The sequence below is a fragment of the Meleagris gallopavo genome, chromosome 12, assembly GCF_000146605.3.
Source record: "Meleagris gallopavo isolate NT-WF06-2002-E0010 breed Aviagen turkey brand Nicholas breeding stock chromosome 12, Turkey_5.1, whole genome shotgun sequence".
NCBI classification, from domain to species: domain Eukaryota; kingdom Metazoa; phylum Chordata; class Aves; order Galliformes; family Phasianidae; genus Meleagris; species Meleagris gallopavo.
Window position 1 is genome coordinate 11,092,226 of NC_015022.2, and position 17,916 is coordinate 11,110,141.

The 17,916-nt window shown below is 40.1% G+C and overlaps 1 long non-coding RNA gene across 1 annotated transcript in view; it reads right to left on the reverse strand.

Annotated features, from left to right (window-relative positions):
- Window positions 1-331: 331 nt before the first annotated feature.
- The window catches only part of LOC104912844, a 19,490-nt gene continuing 1,905 nt past the window's right edge, over window positions 332-17,916 (reverse strand). The window contains exons 2-3 of the long non-coding RNA XR_794924.2: window positions 8,782-8,981; window positions 332-5,387 (exon numbers count right to left, since the gene is read on the reverse strand). This is a non-coding gene — a long non-coding RNA (uncharacterized LOC104912844). The remainder of the gene's footprint in view (window positions 5,388-8,781; window positions 8,982-17,916) is intronic.

Consider the following 17,916-nt stretch of genomic DNA (forward strand, 5'->3'; position numbering starts at 1 on the left):
CAAATGAGAAAACACTTGGAAATATGTCATATGATTAACTGTTTACCTGCTGAAGCATAGACCGGTCCCACTGGAGGGTTGCAGAAGAGGATGGAAAGCTGAAAGTAATAATAAAACCCTTCCACAACCACAAAAGCTCTGAAAAATGTTGCATGGAAGTGATGCTGGGTATTACAGAATGCTGGTAGCTCTTCTGTCACATGCATCCTACTGTTCTTGATAGACGCTGGAGAGAGAGAGGGAGTCCTGCCCATGCTTAGAATCTCTTAGTGCTAATATTCTGGGGGAGAAATGGCTCAGGAAGCCAAATTCAAGAGGCAAATCAACCATCAGTAATCCCTACAGGATGGGAAGAGCCCATAACGCGAGATCTGTGGTTTTTAGTGCAGTCTTTATTCGTGCTGTAATCACTTCTGACAATGCGACACAAAGCAAGGATTTCAAAGCAAGGGATTGGGAAAAGGCACAACAAATAATGAGGCCTCTCCCACTACAATTAGATACAGGAGATTCAGGTCATTTAAGTTGCTCATAAATTGTAAAATGCAGTCAGTTAGGAAGCTATAAATAGGCTACAAAAAAAAAAAAAGCCTAAAAGGAAACAGTTAAAACCTCATATATTATGGGTGAGATTGCAGAGTGCGCTGCCCAGGAAAGACACTTTCAAGTGAACATAAAAATCGCTGAAGTGCTGATCCCAACATGTACAGCTGCAGTAAAGAAGGCAAACAGCGTCAGTGCAGGAGATGTGGTGTCAATAAGGGGGGCTGCCTTTCTCGGTGTCTGCTGTTTGGGGCAGGAGTGCAGGGCAGCTCTGCTCAGTGTATCTTTGACAGGAAATAGCCACCCTTAATGGGATGTGAGGGAGGTGAATCCAACTGACACCATAAATCTTGGAGATGTTGGTAAGCATGAGGAAGCTAGGATTCTTTTTGCTGCAGAAAGGAGACAGTTTTATTGCTTCTTTTAAAGTGTGGTTGTTTTTCCCTAAGTGATTTAGGTTCCTATTTTGAAACCACTTCATTTAGATACTGCGATGCCTGGAGAATGTAATCTCAATGGGAGAAGCAATCTAAGGCTTTGAGCAGGCTATTCTATACAAACATGATCCAAACCAGCTGTTTGGTACCTTTAAATAATTCCGAGTAGTGTTTGGTGTGTTCACCCACACGAAGTGTGCAAATTCAGGCTTCCAGACAGCGCTGACAAAAAGCTGTGTTGCAGATGATAGCCAACTGCTTCTGTGAACAGTGCATTTCCTTATCCACTCTTAACCTTGGCCCGAAGCATCTGAGGGATGCTTCCAAAGCTACCAAAGCGAAGCTACCAAATCTAGTGGCAGTCTTCTGGATGTAGGTGGTACCTCTTGGACCAAGTGCTCCTGGGTGTGTGGATGGCTCTCCAGGCTCTGCAGAACTGTGTGGGGAGCAGCAGGAAGGTGGGAAGGGGAATGTGTCTGTCCATCTAGTACTTTCAGAGTTAATATTTACATCTAGCTTGGGGAAACTTGGCTTTCAAATGTCACATTTTCTGTTTGGATACAGTGGTCAAAATCAAGTTCAAAGCTGCAGTCAGAATGGCAAGTGAGGCACGTAGCTCCTCCAAAAGGACCTAGTACCTCCTTTTTATTTTTATTTATTTATTTATTTATTTATTTATTTGTGGAGAAAACTATGCCTGTGCCCATTTGATGGATGTATCTATTAGAGGACTGCATCTTTTCTGGATATGCTGGCACTCTGTTTCTGTAATGTGTTGATCACCATGGTATCTGAGCACTTTTTGTGTTGATAATTTCTGAGCTTCTGCATGGAATCAATCTATCTATATACATATATTTCCGTTACTCTTCCCATACTTGTTTTTCAACACCAGTTGAGGTTTTTTTTACAAGCTGAATAAAATAATTTGTTTGGATTTTTTTCCTTTAGAGCTGTGGAAGTTCTGCAGTAAATGGGCTGGCATATGCATCATGAAACTAAGTATTTGTATAGGGTGGAGTTCTGTGCTTATCTCTTATCTATGCAAACTGCAATCCTGTTGCTATCTTCAAATCGTTTAAATGTTTAATTTTAGTGGAGCAGTAGGGCCTCTGTCTAGGAGACTATTTCGTAACCTTTTTATAGGAACTGTCTGCTATGTTCAGTTCTTCTCCACCTTCTCTGCATTACAGCTTTGCATGCAATCCAGATGCTGAACTGTTATGGGTGTTTATTCACATATCAGTAGAAGAGAAATTGAATGTGGTATGCTGAGGGTTTCATATGCAATGCATTTGATTCCCGATCGTATTTCCGGAGTCTGAGAAAGAAAAGCTTTTCCTGCTGTATAGAAAGGCTGCAAATTCTCCTGTGTCTGGAACACAGTAAATTTTATTTCTTATGCATGTTGCTAATAGTAATTGTGCCAATTCCATTCTGATACCCCAGTGTCTACGTGTTTGCAATCCATACTTGGATAATCCTGAATGTTGGCTCAAATAATAATGAGGACATCCATCCCTTTGGATAGGCCTGTAGGTTTCTTTGTAGGTGTGTTGTCAGTGAGGTAGTGTGTGTATAAATGATGAAAGTTTGTCAAGGAAAAGAAGCTTTTTATATCTGTGGAATAGCACTATGGAAATAGTTTAGTTTTAATTGCTCAAGTTGTACAAAATGGACTCGCTGACAACTCATTTGGCTGATGTCTCCAGTTCTCATTCCTCGCCTTGTCTTTTAGCATGGTCTGTGAACAGAGCTTTGAGCTTTTCTGCAGGCTTTCTTACACTTGATTAAGGCTTTTCCCTTGAGAAAGGTAAGGTTACAAAGCTGATGGTTAAGCAAGAGTTTCACAGACTAAGAATGAAGAAAAATGAGTAATAAGAGTGATACTAAATTACCCTAGAACTTCAGGGAACTTCTGAGTGAAAAAACTCCAGGAGAAAGGGGTATCTGATTTGTGCTGTTTATAGGGGAAATGGAAAGTTGCACTTCGGAAATTGAAGATTCAGAGTACAGTAAAACAGACTTTGGGAAATGTTCAAATGGAAACTTGTCTGCAACAAATTGCTGTAATGATCAGCATAAATGTGTTTTAATTTGGATTAATTACAGCTTGGAAAGACTTAACTTCTAAATAAACTTCAGGAAAATGTCATTCATAATGAATATACTAAATAAACTTCAGTATAAATAAATGGGTCATAGCTCTCCTTCCCACTGAAGACTTGCTGTGTTTAGGAAATGTAAACAAAGCCCTGCATATATTCTATACCTTAAGGTATTTACGTAATGACAAAAGATCACTTTTTCATTTTCCAACCATGACCAAGGGATTGCAAAGCAATCAAACTTTAACAGCCAATTAATCTCTCTAGATGATGTTTGTGTAGCACTTAACCAGTTTCGGTAAATTAGATCCCTGTAGGCTGGGCTGTTACATTGATAGAAATGTTAGTGCTAGCTGGAGGCATTCATTTACTAGTTTGTAAGAACAGCAGTATTGAGAAATCATGAGCATATGGAAACAAACTCTGTACCTTTTTAAAAGAAATGCTGTTTGTAAAGAAAAGGAGATCATGGGAGTCACCCAGCATGGAGCCTCTCTAAATGAGTAGTTTGTCAGTTCTGTAGGACTTCAGAGACTGCTCTTAAATTCCCTGTAAGAAACATAAGAAATCCATTGGGAGGCAGCTGTGGCTAAAGAAAGATAATTCACTGCAATAGCATCCTCTTAAGCAAACTATTAAAGGAGTAGATTTTCCTGAAGTACTTCTCTTCACCTAAGTACAATATGCTAAAAATCGTTAAAAAGAAACTATATCCAGGAGAGTAAAAGCTTTCTGTATAAGTGATATTTAAAATCAGGAAACTATCTTAGAAGAAAACTTTTTCTGTGGTTGTTCAAGGCATCTACGTTAGGTCTGCAGACTCCCTGTGACTTAAGCTCACAGAGCACATCTGCAGGTATCAAAGTGAAGGCCTGCGTGACTGATGTCTCAATACCCAGGACAACATAGCTACAATTAGCAAGCACTGAGTTCTACATAGGTCTTCTGCAAGAATATTTATGATTTCTGTACCAACTTGGTGTAAGGATTTCCTTGTCTGTGATGAGGCTTGGAGAGAAAGATACTGAGGCTCATCAGTGAGTTCAGCTCTGTCTGCTCCTTGCTGTGCAATTCCAGCTGTGGGAGCAAGGCAGGGATGGTGCATCCAGGTGTTCCTGTTCACAACTGTTTGTGTTGAGTTCAGGATGTGCATAGGGAGGAGGCAGGTGACTGGAAACAGCTCAGGAAGATCTTCTGATCCTAGGAAATGGGTGGATGTCTTGAGGGAGAAATTAATGAGGAATGAAGGCACTTGGTAAAAGTCTTGTCTTAGACTGCTGCTCTTGAAGCAGGTGTGGAGTCAGTGGCATGGATTAGGATTACACCCTGATGTTGGCACAGTGGATATGATAATTTTTATTTTTTTTTTTAAAAGAAAGCTTTTCCTGGTAAGGGTAGGAGGCTGTGGAAATGCAGAACTTGCTCTGTCTGGGATATGTCAACTCTGGAGTGCCATGGTCAAACTTATAGGCAGGCCAGTTGGAGAGCCAGTTGGTTTAGATGTCTTTATTTAATGAATGGTGAATGTGCTCAGTGTGTTTGGAAACTTGTCTTTGAGGAATAGGTTTGTAAACCCTGCTGAAGCCTGCAGTGGAACTTCAGTTCCTAAGATTGATTTGCTACAAGGTGTGTGTGAGTAGCTGATGACCAGAAAAGCCTTCTCCATTCTGTTGGTTTTTTGCTGAGGAAAGGGCAGGGCTGTGAGCACTTGCAGAGAGAGGCAGGTGGTAGCAAATAGGAGCTGACTTTTAGATAAGACATTCTGCTTTTTTCCTTCTGACCCCTAAAAAGTATCACTCAGTGGCTCATGGCCACATGGTGCTTAGCAGAATACGGTTTAATTGTATGGTTAGAAAGGCAGCACGTACACTTGGAAGACTGAAGAAAAAATGATAAAACAAGGTACTAGTAAAGGAAATCTGTTCCTGTATCATGTTGTTGTCTAGGCCAATCATAGCCCAGGAACGATGCTGTTTTCTTTAGATGCAGTTGCTTGTGTTGGCCTGATTGGCAGGACTGGGGACTTGCTGTGGTGCTGAGAATAGTTCAAGCTCCTTAAACTTTGGTGTAGAAGTGTTGTATCTACAGCAGTTGTCCCGGGCTCTCCCTTGGTCAGAACTGATCCTTATTTCTACTAAGCCTTCTGAGATGCTTTCTTTCTAGTGTTTTTCAAATGCTGCTCTGGGCTTTTCCAGTGATTACAGGAGAATGATAACTTAGCTCCCACTCCAGGTTGTTCTTTGGGTAACTGAAGCATGATGGCAGATGCCTTCGTTACAGTTGCAATGCAATAGCTCTCCTAGAAGGAAGGAGGTAAATATTAACCAGCAGAAAGTAGCATAGCATGTGTGGATACAGAAGATCAAATGTACAGGTCCTCATACCTGTGTCTGTGTTTTTACAGGACTTGTAATGCAAATGTGTATGTTTAGAAATTCTGCCTGAAAATAAATAGGAACTTCACCTGATTCTGTAGCAACTGTAGCCTTTGCAAAAGTGGGCAGGAAGGTTGAGCGTGGATATTGTGGGCAAATCATAGTTTAGAACACACAAAGCCTGTATTATAAATGTGCTATTCATCAGTTTCCTAACAAAGACATGGTCTGAATGGTTGGTAATGAAATGCATTCTCAGTGCAGTAATTTTACTTACTGTTTAGATATGCTATTGACAAGTTTAGATAGAGGCTCTTTTTTTTTTTTCTTGAGAACAGACGAACAACTTAATGTATTGAATAAAATTTCAACTTCTTAACATGACATGCTGGGAAAATAGATGCATCTTAGTGATACTTGGCTCTAGGGGTGAAATGAAACAACAAAACTGCAGGACTCTTTCCAGCTAGGGGGAGTTCTGACAAGGTCATATAACAAAAGCCTAATATCATCACTCTGGGTTTCTAGTTATTATTTCAGTATGTGCTCTGACCAGTGAAAGCATTGCTAATTTTGTTTTGTGCAGCTGTCCTCCATGTCAAGAGTTTGGTTTTTTTTCTATCTCTTTTCTATCAGGCCTGTTTTTTTGTTGTTTTGTTTTTCTATCTCTTTAACAGTCTCAAAGCTGCTTATTTCTATGAGAGGATCATTTCAGCAGTTTCAGCTGAAAGTGACAACAGAATATTTTTCTGCAATTTAATAGTTGGATAAAGCTCCTTAAAGGTAATGCCGTGTATCTGCTAAGTATCTTCACTCTGCAATGCAGGCAGGCAAATGCATCTGACTTGTATACAGCAGTGTACAATCAAATGATGTTAAAGCAAGAGCGAATGATGTAAAGATTCAAGAGGTGGTGCTTTGCCCCTGTTCAAGCATTACACCTTTGCAAAGCATTTTAATGCGGTGGGAAGCTGCAGAAGGAAAACTATCTGACACTTCAGTGTCTTTTCCTGAGATCTGCAACTTGGGAGATGACAGCCAGGAAGGCAGAATTTGACACATTGCTCCCTTCACCTTTACACCTGCAAACACCAATGTCCACTCAAAGTTATTGAAATAGTTTGTGAAAACCTTAATGACCTGTTGTTATCCGAAGTAAGGCAGCTGTGGTTTCCTGGAGGAAGCCAAAACTACGGAATTTAATCATGTGGAGCAAGATGCTCCAGGGAGCAACTGAAGTTGCACTGAAGTTTGGATGACCTTCACAGGACCAGTCTTTAGCAGTGGAGTGGTGATTTCATGTGACTTTTAGAATGCCCTTCCTTAGAAATGTTGCTCGCTATCAAAATTATTGACTACATTTTATACCAGTACTTAAAGCATTTGCTTTCCATTTTCCTCAGGCTAGTGTGTTGCAACTCTCTGAGACTTGCAGCTGACTTGTGCATGAGCTAGATCTGTCAGGTAGTAATTACCATGCTGACATGCTCATCTTCCTCTATAAAAGAGAGAGGTGTTTAGGTCAGTAATAATTTAGATCAGATCACAGTGTTTTTTTCCCCCTCAGTCACTTCTATCACCCTGGTGGTCCAAAATTCAAACTAAATCTTGCTTGGCACAAGGATTACGCTTGATTTCTCCAGAGGTGTTGCTCAAAGCTATGACTTTTTGCTGATGGAATAACGAACATCGGTATGCATTCAGGGTTGACATCTTTTAGCATCTGCTCAGATCACTGTTTTGAGATTGCTAGATACAAAGCAAAAACCTCTGTTATTTGTTCATTCAGTAGTGTAGGTAAAACAGCTGACCGGGATAGACAAGCTTAATGACCTGGAGAGGCAGGTGACTGTAGGGTTTTTTTATGTCAGAAGTAGAAATGACCACTTGAGCACATATTGTGAAGTGAAAGCTTCAGATTTGATTTGATGGATCAGATCAGTTCATGCCAAGGTGGGGCTTGACAACCCCTTTTCCAGAACCAGGCAAATGGTCAGTGCTCAAATTCATTCACAGATGTTCTGAAGGTGCACTACTCCCAGGGCTGGAAAGAAAGCGGCAAGATTTTCCTGTAACTGCTGTAGGTAGCAGGGAGAGATACAACCTACAACAGTGGCTGAAAAAATGACATGAAACAAATAACTTGGTTTCAGGTGCCATGAATTAATTTACCTTTTGGTTCAGTAAGGTTTAGGTTAGAGTTGCAGTATGGACATGGAGACGCAAACAATTCCTTGTATTAGAAGCTTTTGGGTTTAGGCCAATGTGCCCTATTCTAAAGAGTTTGTGAACAGAAATTCTTAATTTTGAATTTCAAAGGGTGAGGGAGCTCTTAGCATTGGATTGCTTTGTGAAAAGCAGTCGGGAATAGGACAGGCCTGCTCTAGGGGAAACCGTGATCCTGTCCCTTCTGGAATGTATTTGTTAGCTTGGTCTTGATGAGAACTCTCTGAAGGTAAAATAGCACAGAGTCATCATGAATTGAATCTGCTGCTTAAGGCAGTGAAGGGAGTTAAATTTGTTTAAAGAGAATTCTTAAGAAGATATAGATTTTCCTCATCCTTTTTCACCTCTCCAGACTGTGTGGCACCTACCTTGGGCAAAGTGGAGGGAAAAAATCCAATGCCCCTGTGTGTTCTGGAATAACAGCTCTGCACTAGGAAAAAATGCATTCCATCATATATGCGTGTATGTGTGAACAAGCTACAGTAATCTCTGCCCCTGGAATTGGCTCCACTCCAGAGACTGGCTTACACTGTAGGGCAGAGCAGGTGGTGTCTTTGCTCAGTCTCCAATTTCAGATTGCACGTTATCTTTAGGCCAGCTTTAACTTCTAGCCAGCACTCTGTTGGAAGCCTCTTGATGCACACCATCTGGTAAAAACACCAAGTCAGTCTGGTTTGATCCTGTCCTTTGAGGGGGTGGTGGTGAGGAAGTTACTGTACATGTTGTTCTGCTGTGAGCTACTTCAAATGGCCTTTTAACTGGGGACTGTGAATGAGGATCTCAGCAGTGGCTCATCAGCTCTAGATCGGGTCCTTGGAGTTGTGCTTTGTGGAAATGTTCTAGTGCCAAGGAGAGCTTTTAACTCTAGAGCTGTTCAGTGATGCTATCTTCCAATGTTAATCATCTCTCTTCTAGTCAGAAAAGATACCTTAGTTATAGACTCTTTCAGCATGGATGGCACTTGGTATCTCTAACCACACTTTTCTTCTAGAATTTTACTTCCCTCAGTGCTCTTCTGGGATTAGAAGCAAAACTGAACACAGTTTAGAGGAGGAAAAAAAAAAAATAGAAAAACCACAAATGTGAGCATACCATAGATTTGTAGTGACAGACATTGAAGGTATTTTCTTTCCTTCTCTGTTGCTTGAAGTGTTGCTCCTCTGATTCATTTCTCCTTTGTTGATGAATGCTGAGCTAACACTTATACAAGACTGTCCACACATTTCTCTTCTGAGTGGCAATAGCTGATCTAATCACTGCGTATCGTGGTTGGATTGATTTCCCCATCACGCCTGCAGAGCACAACTTTGAAGTTAGTGATGCTGAATTCCATCAGATAAGGGCCTCTGGTCTCTGCGAGAAACTTTGAGGACTGGCCAAGGAAATTTAGAAGTCACCATGCAGGGAATAGAATTATTTTGTATTTTGAGTTGTTGGCTTTGGCAGTATCACTTTCATCTGTTCACACCTTGGGTTATTAAAGCTTTGTCCAAAAAAAAAAAAGGGGGAGGGAGGGATGGGGAAGTGGGACACCTTAAAGAGAAGGCTAGCTGTTTTCTCTTTGGGGCTTATAAGTACTACTGTACTGGTTAAGAATGATAAATTTAGCTCCCAAGGCTGGAAAACATCTGAGTGTGTGCCAACTAAGGCAGTGTTGCACCCTTAGCGTGGCTATGGTGTACGGGTTGGGGAGAGCAAATGTCCACCCAGCTGGAGAAGCAGACGCACTGCATAGTCTCTTGGCACCAACCTTGGAAATGTCTGAAATGCTGTACGCAAGTGAAGAATCTTTACATTTTTAAATGACCTCATTAGCCCTCATCCAACATATAATAGCGATACTTAAATTGTTTTTCAATTAATATTTTTAAAACTCCTCAGTATTGTTTTGCTTTATCATTTTGCCAAATAGTTAAATAATGCTTGCCACAGGCTGATACTTTTCTTGGTGTTCCTGTTTACCTTTTGTTAAAACTAGTCACATCAGAAGCAGCGTGTGCGCAAGATATGTTCTGAAACAATAGGACACAGTTTTTGTTTTCTGTGCCTATTGACTTTACTGTAGCCCTAAGGTTTTCATGCTGACTATTAAACATAGAATGCTATAACTCAGCAAGTACTGTTTATTTGTTAAGGCTTTAAGCTTATCTTTCCTAATATTTCTACTAGTTTTACTGTCTTTGCCTTTCAGCATTTCCAGATGTTTAAGCTATAAAACCAACACCCCTCTGTGATTCCTTCTTTTTCTCCTCTTGCCCCTTTTCTAAAATATTACCCTTGTAATACAGCAATGGGAAATGGTTCAAAAAAAGGAGTTGTAGGACTCTGATAATGAGATTGATAATGTTTCTGTAAAATGTTCCAGCAGTTCTGGCTGGGATGGAGGGGATAGAGGGACAAGGAAAGAGCTGTAACCAAGTATCTTATGATAAATGTGCATAAAGTGCTCAGGAGAGAAACTAAGATCTGCAAGCAGCAGACTTCAGCAAAAAATCCAAGTTCAATCTTTGTTAAATGTAGCTGGATATTTTGCGTTGACTAAAATCAAAGTGCATCAGTAGTAGCAGTTCACTCTCTTCACCAGGACCAGCTGATTCATGGGAAAACTGGAGATCAGGGCCAGCAGGCTGCTCAGGAGTTCAGCAGTAAATGTGAAACAGCTTGCTGTGGTTATGATAGCTCAGCTGCTATAGATACCTCCTACGTGTTACTGCCTGAAGACTACACTGTTGGCTGAGCCATGTGCTCTGCATCACCTGAGGCAATGCTGGGATCTGCAGAGTCAGGAAAGAGGGTAAGGAAGGTACACAGATGAATATGAGGTGAAAAGCTTTGTGGTGGCTGGGACTGTAGAGCTGGAAGAAAAGGAAATGATGCTGAGATTAGGGATGGCAAGATGTGCCATAGTGGAAGGGAAGAGGCAGGACCCCAACATTTAGGGTGACCTGGCAGACAGACTTAGAATCAAGAAATAGTAAAACAACAGAAGATTTCTGATTCTCAGTACTACTTTATTTTCTGTCTCAGACTGATCCTGTTTCCTCATCTGTCATCCCTACCTCTAAACAGCAAAAGCTCCATGCAGCAGGTTTTATCTCCTGAATATTACTATGGATTAGAAGGAAATCTGCTGCAGCCTTTGTCATAGGCTTTCTTGTGAATGTACCACGGTACCATGCATGCGTGCAGTTGTGCTGCCCCTTGCCAGGAGGTTCAGGATTGGTTAGTGATGTGGGCAAGTCATAACTGAGGACTTGAGCAGATTTTGAATAAAGGTAGAAAATCAGGTAAAGATCCTTGTTCTGAATGGAATAGCGCATGGTAGGCTGCTTTGAGGGACACAAGATGGTTGGTGCTGGTGTGTTGTCAGCTGTTTTTTCAAAGCCTCAATTCGGAATTTCTAAACTAACATAAAATAAGTAAATGAAATGTTTAACAAAAACAAAAATCTGTCAGAGGAATATTACAGTTCCTCTTTATAAGAGGGTGTTTAAAATGTGGGAATTCTATGTGAGAGCTGCTTAAAAAAAAATAATATGCTGTGGTAATATTTCTGTATGTTTTGAACATATTTCATCCTCTCGGTTCTTGATATGCCGTTGTCTGTGTGTGAGGTTCTGTACAAATCTCCCAAAAGTCAAGATGGAAGGCTGAGATGTGTGTCCATTTATATGCATCGAAGGATTTAGTCACAGACAGAATAGGCAGTTATGTAAAATATATCCTGGGGAAAGGAATTATGGTGCAACTCTTTTCATGATGAAAATTTTAAAATAAAAAATTAAAATGTTTAGATGAACCTTGTTGGTGATAGTGAGCTTTGCACCTCTCTTCATGAGCTCCAGAATCCTTTAATCTTTTGCATTTGCTGCAATTGCACCAACTTCAAAGCGTTGCTGCAGGCGTTGGGAAGGGTTCTGGCACTCAGAGGGAATAGGGCGGGGATGTGAAATTCTGTCATCTCTTGGAAACTGCAGCCATTTCTGAAGTGCCAGTGTGAGCTATCTTAACAAAAGGGCAGCAACCTTACACAACTGGTTTGGGAAAGCAGAGAGACAAGACTATATTGGCTATAGTTATGAATAGTTTTTTTTGTTAAATTTTTTTTTCTTCTTTCTTGTTGTTTGTTAGTAAAAATGAAACACAAAAGCCAACCTCTTTATATTGAGGTATGCTTGGAAAACAGCCTTAGGAGGGAGCTGAATATCACGTGGTAATGATAGGTGAGCATGTATATGGATAGATGCCATTCTGTCTCAGTTTTGAAGTGAGCCCAGGGCACAACTCAGCCTTCTATCAACCCAGCCATTGCTGCATGGGGCTCACTGTGGCAGAGGGGCTTGGGGTAAAGTGGGACAGAAGGGTGAAAATGTTAATTTGCGGAGTTGGGGCTGTACGTTTTTAATACAGCTGGTTTGAATTTTGACAATTATTGCTCATGCCTCTCAACTGATCTTTCAAGAAATAGTCTACTTTATTAACTGTTAGGAAAGCTGAATTCATTCAGCAAAAGCTGAGGGTGGTGATGCCTTACAAGGAGCAAATCCTATGCTGCTGGTATCAATAGGAACAGTACCTCAGACCTTTTGCTTAGTGCCATGGGAATGATCCAAGCAGTAAGGAAAATACTTGTTTTTCAAGCTGATATTTATAGGCATACATGAGATGAGAATATAATTTATCAATACCTTGGTGTCATACTTGTTCGTGTTCTGAATGAAAGCCTCCATCATTATTGGCATCTGCTTGCACTGCACTGTGCTCTAGCATATACAACTGATGCTTTGACTTGCAAAATTACAAGATAGTGTTCTTCATTGAAGGAGTTTAATTGTGGAAGAAGCTGTAAGGTTTTTATGGTACTTAGATTGTGTTTTATCTTAAAGGCCATATTAAAAGCTTTCTACAATTAAGTCTCAAATGAATTAGGCATTGTAATGCATTTCAAGCTGCTGCTGTTGTAAAGAATTACAATCCTTGAAGTATAAAAAGTGACTAAACTGCTTTTAAAAGTGAAATTGGAGTGCACTACAGTTGCTTATTGTGCATCGCATTTAAGTGATGAATTCACATGGTACTAGGAACAGAAGGCTTTCAAGGTATTTCCAAGGTTGGAAAGATCTATTTTTTTAATAGTCAATGTCTCTTCAGCTAACCTATACCCCTAATCTCCTGCTACTAAAATGCAATGAAAACAGAATTGAATAGAAGGATGTTTTATGTGTGGATAAAGTACGCTTTAAAATAATGCTCAAACTTCTTATTTCTGTCGTATTACTGCAACAGCTTTGTTCCCTCTCCATATGAGTGCTGCGAGTTCATACTTTCAATTAACTTATGCCCTCACATTATGAAGAAAGAGCAGTTTCCAGTTTAGAAGCAGAAGAAATATGGATTCTAGTGTCCAGAAGTTGGATTTTTAAATTAGAATAGTATATTGAAGGAGTAACATGTAAATATAAAACTAAGTGTCTCTAAGAAATCTAAGTCCAATTTTTAACTGCTGTTGGAAAGGAAGGAACTTGACTGTGCTTTTATCTGTATTTAATAAACTTGATCTTGGTTTACACTTCCTTCTGTTATGAAAGATCAAAGAGTATTCAAAGCTGGAATCTTCTTGGATTTTGCATGTTTAATGTGATGTTATTCTGTTTTTGGTATTGGAGACGGCACTGCTTGCTCAAGGCAATAAGATGAGAGAAGGTAGTTATTATTGGGTCCTTGTGATACCCACTCTGTGTTAACGTTATAGGTGCCCTAACGGAATAAAATCTAGTCATGCTATACAACTTTGCTTAGCACGTTTTGTAGTTACAGTGTTACTGAGAAAGCTGTGTGTGCTTGTGTTTCTGGATTTTTTTTTTTGATAAAGAAAAGCTTATATATTGCCTAACGCTTCATAAATGTCTATAATCTTTCTCTTCAGAGGCAGTAAAATCCATAGGCAATGTATAGTAATCTTAGTCAAAAGTTAGACCACTTCATACCGGGAAAAAAAAAAAGACATGACATAGCCAATACGTTCATGAATTCATTTGTCTATTACTAAACATGATATCATCCACAAGGAACATGTGTTCCTAAGTAATCTTGAACAGGGCACAACCTCTTACCTGCCCAAGCAAGAACAGATGAAGAATTAATGCATTTAATCTGTACAAAAAAAGAGTTCATGATGTCATGCTGATTTTAGCTCTGTAGCTTTTTACATAAGCAGTGTTTTATTGCAATATGAGTGTTGAATTTTTAATTGCCTGATTGAAATACAAAGACTTCTATCAGTGTGCTATACTCCACAAACATGCTGCTATTCAACTGTATGTATGTAATGTTGTTTTTGTTGCATAATTGTGTGAGTTCTGGGGATTATTGAGTGGAAAAAACGATTGTTTCCCGTATAACCTTATAGATGTCAGATGCTTAAAAAGTATGAATGCATATACTATCTTTTTTTTAACCTAATACATACATCTACAACTATTTTAGACTATCCATAATTAGGTTTGGCAAAAAAAAAAAATTTCCTTGTTGATGTTTTGCATTGTCCAAAATAATAGAAGATAAAAAGAAGTTGAGCTGGGATGGCTGGAATGTTAAATAACCAGAGGAAAAAACTTGTAAAACCTTCCTACTGCCAATTTTTTCACCTGTTTTTTTGTTTTCCTTTTCTCTTTTAAATATGATTGCTGTGTTTTGATGAGACATAAGACTTGCTTACTCTCTTTCCTCAAAGCTGCAAAATCTAATCTTAGTGGACTGCATAGTAGAGCATTTGGAGAAACGAAGAAATACTAGTAACAGGGCTGTATCAACAAAATGTGGTTTAGGGCGGTCTGATTCTGCGAGCTCAGCAGTCCTAGACCAGGCTGACGCTTGGCTGGAAGCCACCTGGGAACCCTGGGTACTGTAGGCACAACCCAAGAGGTCAAGATCAAACTCCTGGCAAATATTAGACCACAGATGCTGAATGAGCAGAAAGACTTCATTCAGCACCATCAGTCCTGCTGAGCTGACAGATGGGAATAAACTCCCACTGACATCCCTTTCCTCCTCGGCAGTGAAAGCTTTCTGTTGCTGTGAATGGCCAATCATACCCAGGCAGCAGCATTCTGCAATTGTCTCATTTGGGTCTAACGATGCTATGTATTATCTATCCATAAATGGAAAAAATGTTTTGAGGAAAGCTAAAGAATTCTGTTTTGTGTTTCTCTCCTGAGACAATGTGGGACAGATATAACCAGGAGATAAAGAGGAAATGTGGACCTTTGGCTGAAAAACCAGGCTGCAAACTGAGTTTTGCTAATTCTGTCCTAATGTGTGGTTTTGAAGCAGAATTGTTATGAGGAAGTGCTATTACTATAAAAATATATATCTGCTAGATTTGTCTTTGTTATTTGGCTGCAGTAGAAATTAAAGGAAAATGAGAAATAAGTTACCACTGTGGGAGCCAAATTTTCAGCCTTTATGACTCTCTGGCATTATGAAAGAATATTATGAATGCCTGGCATTCCTAAATCTGTTGTAGCTAATTTGTCCTGCCTTTTCATACTCTTTTTGACTTTCTATCTGATAAAGTGTATTTTTGACTGTTGAAAAGTGACATGCAGCTCTTCTGCAATTCATTTTTGGAATAGCTTTGCAGATTTGCCAGATGAGTAGTTCTGAGAAAAGACAACTATTTTTCATTTGTTTTCTCAGAGTTGGTTGGTGTCTCTCCACTCTTGATAATTTACGCCCTCAGAAGTAATTTTTTCTTTGAAAAGAAGGCTTGGAATGCAAAGATTAAATTTCACTGAGGTTTAATCAGATTTTTGCGAAAAGTTGAGCCAGAAGAAATGAGCTCAGCCAAACTGAGTTCTGAAGATTCTTGTACCACTCCTGAATTAGAGAAGTACAGATGAGCTCTCAGCTGCCATTACGGATTTATTTTTTCCTGGTCCAACTGTGGCAATGCCTTCTAAACGCTTCTGAAGAAAACCAATGTCAGCAGAAATGGGAACTTAGCAGAAGATCCATGTTGTGTTCATTGACTGACCGTAGTGGGGTTCATTGCTGTGTGAGAGGTGTTGAGAACATCCTCATGTGAGGCACTGCTCAGCTGCTCTCAGCTCAGTACTTCGCTGTTAGATCTGTACTTTTGGAGGGCTTTTGAGTGGGTCCAACTAACAAGTGTTTTACAGCACAATGTAGTATTGTTACTGCAAATCATATTGCCTGCAGTTCTGCTGTAGGCCATTAACTGACTCTGTAGGTCATTGATGTGTTGTTTGGTCACTAGGAATGCTTTGCAACTTTTAGTTTTCTTCAAACATATTTTCTCCCAAAGATTACTCTTGCCCTGCTACTTTAAAAAAAAAAAAAGAAAAAGCAAGACGATGGAGTAAGCTTTTCACTAAGTCTACGAAACACACTGCTGAAGATATGATCATAAAGAGGAAAAATATTAAGATAGTTCTCTTAATGCCAGAAGTCCACCTGTGTGCTGTTCACCAGTGTTCATTTCAGTGCTGAGTTATTTGTTCCCTGGAGGTATAGTGCCTCAACTTCATTTATCGATTGCACTCATAAAAGTCAAGAAATACCAATTTTCCTGGGTCAGATCTTCACATCAGTGTGCCTGGGGGGCAAGCATGTCATCCCATCCAAAAGGCTGCTTGCGAGAACTGGCCTGCTGGGAGAGCTCAGTGCCTTGCACGTGGTAAGGCAGACAAGCCACAGTGATAAGGTATCCCACACGCTGTGCACAGCTAACGCTGCTTTTTCAGCTGAGTTCACGTGTGGGAACAACTTGTGCTACTATCTGCCCTGCATCTTAATGTTTGTTTCAATCCCTATTCTTTGAATACTGTAGAATTGAGATTATGCACGAACCAGCTTGGTAAACTTGGCCGATTCTGGCTTTATTCATGAAGGCAGTTCTAATGTTCCCTGACAAATTGTTCCAGAGAAACTGTTTTGTGAAATACAATATCTGCCAGTTTCTTGCTACCAAACTATATTTCTATTAGGACAGAGTGTTAATGATGCAGTACAAAATACAATGCTTGGTGCGGAGTGAATCTGAAATCATTTAGCATACTTGACTGTTAACTGAACTAACTATCCTGCGAGTGCATCGGCTGCCATCTGTCCGTTTCCTGACAGCCTCGTCAAGGGAGAAAAAAATCCTGAGAGCTGGCAGAAGTCCAGTTTGCCGCAGGTTGCTTTCTAGTGTTTTTGTAACAGATGTTGTGCCACATGCCCAAAGCTGCTGCCTATAATCTGCTGTGTGCTCAAATTTTTAATTTTGGGGATGCCTGACTGTCTCTGCAAGATTTGCATTCATCTTAGCCAGCCCATTATGGGGTGTCTTTGTTATAATGACAATCTGATGAAATATCCAAAACTCCCTGGGCCTCTTTTGCGGGTTTTCTGATGATTTCAGTGGACCCTGCTCAGGCTCAGGCCTTGACTTGCTCATTGTTAATAAGATGCTTATCTTTTTAAGTTTTTTTTTTTAAATAGTACTGAGTTTATAAGGTATATGACTTGGAATTAGGAAGTCTGCATTGGTGCTTTTAAGGAAAAGAGCGGTGGTTGTTTATCTGGGATGCTCTGGAGGGGTTACACACACAGCCACCCTCCCTCCTGTGCACAAACTAGGAGTTGCACTGAATTCTTCCCTCCTCTGTTATCTTCCACGTACAACATAATTCCACAGTGAGCCAGTTTGTCTTAAATGTATGTAAATCAACCAAGGTGAGATGAAGATTTGGGAACTGCTGTGTTTTTCAATTCCATGATTAAAACGCCGTGTTCCTCCTGTGGAGCTCAGTGGCTGTCAGTAGAGCAGCAGGGGGGAATTATCTTCTTCCTGCAACAACCCCTGCTGCTGCTGATAGGAAAGATTTCTTCTTCTCTCCTTCCTTTCTTTTCATTAACAAAAAAGGGGGAAAAAATAGGTCAATTAGACAACACAGCATGCATCTTCAGACACTTTCTATATGTTTTCTGTTTCAAGAGGCTTGTGACATAAAAACTGCTAGCAGGGTTGTCTGCAGAATGTTTCTTCCATCCTAGTTCTCTTGATCAGCTTTTAGTGGCCTACCTGCATGTTTTCTTGGAGGATGAAGAATGGTTTGGCTTTGTGTCTGTTCAGCTGTGAAAGAAAACACCCATTGACTTGCTGCTGGCTTGGTGTGTGTGTGTGTGTGTGTGTGTGTGTGTGTGTGTGTGTAGTAAATACGT